Below are 5,418 nucleotides of genomic sequence, written 5' to 3'. Positions count from 1 at the left end.
ACTAACTGTAGGAATGGGCCACCTATGAAGAAGATCTGGGTGCCGAAAAAGTGTTTGGAGAATCTTCCTATGAATGTCATCATGACACCACAAGTGAAGAAGACAAACCCCAGACCACAAGCTTCATACGGTCCAACGGCTTCATACAGACAAAGGACTCACCTGAGTCGCACTAATGCAAATGTTTTGCAGGGAAACCATACTCAGGCCTATGAATATGAGCGCGGTTCATCAAACCGCCATGTTCATAAGACCAAGAACCATTCTGCTTATTGTTATGAGTACTATTGTCCGCCTGCAAGACTGTTTGCTAGGGCTCCAAAGCCAAAGTTCTCAGATGCTGCACTTAGACTTATTGCTTCTAAGCCACCCTTGAAGATGTGGGTGGCTAAGAAAGCTTAACTCTCTTTTGCAGGGAAGGGTCTCCAGCAGAAAACCAAAATCGTCTGACGCTATTGCTGGGGACCTTAAACATCTTGTAGGGCGCAAGATCAAATGCCCGAATGGTCTTACTATGTACTTCGTTCCTAAATCGCTTGCTACTCTCCCTATCAGTCCTAATCTAGATCTAAGCTTTCATAACCCACTGGTTCGTCAAATGTTTTTGCTTCACAATTCTCTTCGTGAAGCTTATCCCCCAAACTGCACTGTAGGGTACGACACCAGCGTCTTCAGAATGGATTATTGATAGTGGATGTACCAATCACATGCCTGGCAAAAGAAGCCTTCTTATGGACTCAACCTTACGTCCATCCGACAAGAGTCACATCACATTTGCTGACACTGGAAAAAGTAAGGTATTAGGTCTAGGTAGAGTTGCAATCTCAAAGGATCAACACATGGATAAAGTCATGCTTGTTGAATCCCTTGGCTTCAACTTAATGTCTGTCTCAATGCTTTGCGGTTTGAACATGATCGTAATGTTTGGAAAATATCGCTGCCTTGTTCTAATGGAATCTGACAACTCTCTAGTGTTTGAAGGGTATCGGAAAGATGTTTTGTACGTGGTAGATTTCTCAGCAGGACCACAACTTGCCATATGTCTTCTAGCAAAAGCTTCAGAATGCTGGCTCTGGCATCGGAGGCTAGGGCATGCTGGCATGAGGAACCTCCACACCCTTGCAAAGGAGAAGCATGTCATAGGCATCAAGGGCGTCAAGTTCAAGAAAGATCACTTATGCGGTGCCTATGAAGCAGGAAAGATGACGAGGGCCGAACATCCCTCGAAGACAATCATGACAACTACTCGACCCTTTGAACTGCTCCACATGGATCTTTTCGGTCCCACTCATTACTCAACTCTTACTACTACTGCTTTTCTCTATGGCTTTGTCATTGTTGATGATTATTCTAGATATACTTGGGTGCACATAATCCTCTACAAGACTGAAGTGCAGGATGTCTTCAGACGCTTCACCAATTGAGCAATGAACAACTATGGCGCCAAGATAAAGCACATCAGAAGTGAAAGTGGCACTAAATTCAAGAACACTGGCCTTGATACATATCTTGATACTTTGGGCATCACACATGAATTCTCAGCTCCATACACGCCACAGCAGAATGGTGTCGTCGAACGCAAGAACAGAACACTCATTGAGATGGCCCGAATGATGCTAGATGAATACAAGACTCCAAGAAAATTCTGGCCTGAAGCTATTGATACTGCATGCCATACAATCAATCGTGTTTATCTTCACAAGCTTCTGAACAAGACATCTTATGAGCTCCTTACTGGCAAGAAGCCAAATGTCAGTTACTTCAGAGTATTTGGAGCCAGGTGCTGGATCAAGGATCCACATCACACTTCAAAATTTGCACCAAAAGCACATGAGGGTTTTATGCTTGGATATGGAAAGGATTCGCGCTCCTACAGAGTCTTCAATCTCTTTCATTATGAAGTGGTTGAAACAGTGGATGTGCGGTTCGATGAGACTAACGGTTCACAAAGAGAGCACCTGCCAAACGTGCTAGATGAAGTTCCATCCAGTGAATCAATCAAACTAATGGGACTGGAGAAATCATACCCTGTGAAGCTCAACCTGAAGAGGAACTTATCATCTCCGCACCTAATCAACCTGAAGACAATGCTCAGCCTGAAGACAATCCCTCTAACAATGACAATGATTAGCAAGAGCAAAATCTTCGCCCTGTACATCCTTGTGTTGCCAATGAAGTGCAGATTGAGAGAATAATTGATAGCATCAATGCACCTGGTCTGCTCACTCGTTCAAGGGCAACTCAGCTAGCAAATTTCTGTGGGCACTTCGCATTCGTCTCAATAACAGAACCCAAGAAAGTTGAAGAAGCCTTCATGGAACCTGAATGGATTCAAGCTATGCAAGAAGAGCTTCAACAGTTTGAGCTGAATAATGTATGGGAACTGGTTAAGCGTCCTGACCCTCGGAAGCACAATATAATAGGCACCAAATGGATATACCGCAACAAGCAAGATGAGCATGGTCAAGTTGTCAGAAACAAAGCTCCTCTCGTTGCTCAAGGATATACTCAAGTGGAAGGAATTGACTTTGATGAAACATTTGCTCCTGTGGCTCGACTTGAAGCCATACGCATACTACTGGCCTATGTAAATCATCATAACATACTTCTATATCAAATGGATGTGAAGAGCGCCTTTCTCAATGGCAAGATTGAAGAAGAAGTGTATGTTGCACAACCGCCTGGCTTTGAAGATCCAAAACATCCTGACATGGTATACAAGCTCAACAAGGCACTGTATGGCCTCAAACAAGCCCCTCGGGCTTGGTATGACACACTCAAATATTTCCTGAAGAGCAAAGGCTTCATACCTGGTTCCCTCGACCCCACTCTCTTCACGAAGACATATGATGGTGAATGGTTTGTGTGCCAAATATATGTGGATGACATTATCTTCGGCTGCACCAATCAGAAGTACAGTGAAGAGTTTGGATATATGATGCAAGAGCAATATCAGATGTCCATGATGGGAGAGCTGAAGTTCTTCCTCGGTCTTCAAATACGACAGCAACGCAACGGCATCTTCATATCTTAAGAGAAGTATCTCAAAGATTGCCTGAAGAAGTTTAGTATGCAAGACTGCAAAGGCTTCACAACACCAATGCCAACCAAACATCATCTGGGTCCCGACGACAATGGTAAAGAGTTCAATCAAAAGGTATACCGCTCCATGATTGGTTCTTTACTTTATCTATGTGCATCTAGGCCAGATATTATGCTTAGTGTTTGCATGTGTGCTCGATTCCAAGCGGCACCAAAGGAGTCGCATCACTTAGCTATGAAGCGAATTCTTTGATATTTGGCTCACACCCCAACTCTAGGATTATGGTATCCAAAGGGCTTAGAGTTTGATCTAGTTGGATTCTCGGATGCTGATTATGCTGGTGACAAGGTGGATCGCAAGTCTACATCAGGCACATGTCATTTTCTGGGACGATCACTTGTATGTTGGTCTTCAAAGAAGCAGAACTGTGTATCTCTCTCCACTGCTGAATCTGAATACATTGCTGCTGGATCTTGCTGCGCTCAGCTTCTGTGGATGAAGCAAACACTCAAAGACTATGGCATTCATCTGAAGCAAGTGCCACTCTACTGCGACAACGAAAGCGCCATTAAGATTGCCAACAACCCAGTTCAGCACTCGAAGACAAAGCACATTGAAATTCGTCATCACTTTCTCAGAGATCATGTTGTGAAGGAAGATATTGATATCATACACGTCAACACTGAAGAGCAATTGGCAGATATCTTCACCAAGCCCTTGGATGAGAAGAGATTTTGCAAGTTACGGTGTGAGCTAAATATCTTGGAATCCTCAAATGTCCTGTGATCAGGCACACATCCTAACACTTATGCATATTGATGACTTAGATGTGCAACACACGAAGTAAAGTATATCTTCAATCAATGAAGACATACATTCTAAATGTGAATACATCAATGTGGAATTTGACTTCAGAGCACCACGATAATTGTGTGCCGTGTCTGGGTCTAATACTTCCTATACGGTGGGTAACGCCGCCACCAAAGGTTCTATTTGAAGTGTTTCACTCATGGCGTTACATTTGCTATGTCTTCACATTTGGTTTGACTTCAATCTCAACATGTCTTCATGATTATCTTCACTATGTTGATTATATATATATACTAGTGTTCTGTCCTCTACAGCATTCACTTATAGCTATGTCTTCGTGTTGAATCCTTTGAACTAAGTGAATGTGATCGGACCCTAACCTCTCTATGCTTTCTATCTCAAACTCTATCTCTCCAAATCATATGCATTCTTTTGAAATTGTCAAATGTCTTCTCTGCGTCCTTGTCAGCAGAAGATACAGAGACAAACATTAAGTCCGTTTTCAATGCTCATTCCTTCACCTGAAACCCGGGGAAGTGGGAACGACCACCCGACAATCCATGCGTGCGTGGGACGTGGAACAACCCCCGATATGCTGCATGATGGCCACGTGTTCCTCAGATGTGATTCGCCAGGGGCACCTGTGTAACAACACTGAGCTGCCCCTGTCCCTATAAATACATGCCTCACCACAGTCATTATCTCTTCTTCCACTCTCGCACGAACCCTAGCGCCACCACTAGCTCTCGACGACGCCGGCGACGAAGCGCTTCGCTGCCGCAACCTCTCCGACGCCGTCTTCACGCCGACTGCGGACATTGTCTTCTCCGCCTTCGCTGTAGGTGTCCTCCGTCGCCAAGTTAGGGCACGGACGATCGAACTGCTCGGCCTCCTCTTCCACTCCGTCTAGCAGTTCTTCGTGTGGTAAATAAAACTTCCTTTTTACGGCCCCTTTGATCCTATAGCTTCGTCACTTTCTACCACAAGCAGTTTCTATTCACACAAGTTGGATCTCTTTCATACTGCATCTCATAATATGCCTAGTATATTCACTTATGCTTCACAAAGTAGTTAGATTCCTCACTTGTACTGATCCATGGATTCGTACAAATCTGGAACCAACTCCTTATCTATGAGTGAATGTCTTCGCACGATGAGGTCAATGTCTTCTAAACTGATTTATCTTCAAAATCTTCTGAGAATGCATATGACCTCTTCCCCTTCCCTCGCACCTTAATGCTGTCATAGGTACATGTCCGTGGGAGAATCCCTTGGTTCTCATAGTCTGCATTCATTTGCAGAATTCTTACAACATCATATAAATTCTCCCGAAGCCAGTTCATGTTTGTCCAGCAAGCGAAAGCCTTTGAAGCCTTTGAACGTATTGAAGCCTTTCAGTTTAAAGTTCATGGCTTCAGAGAAATCTACAAGGAAGGGAGGCAGACAGCGTCATGGGGGAACATCAAGAGATTTGCCTGATGACCTCTCAGAGCTTTACAAGACAGATCCTGAACAGGATTACAATCAGCGCAAGACCCGAATCCAATGGATTCGAAGATATTGGG

This window comes from Triticum dicoccoides, chromosome 6A (assembly GCF_002162155.2).
Source record: "Triticum dicoccoides isolate Atlit2015 ecotype Zavitan chromosome 6A, WEW_v2.0, whole genome shotgun sequence".
Classification (NCBI taxonomy): Eukaryota; Viridiplantae; Streptophyta; class Magnoliopsida; order Poales; family Poaceae; genus Triticum; species Triticum dicoccoides.
This window is presented reverse-complemented; position numbering follows the sequence as displayed.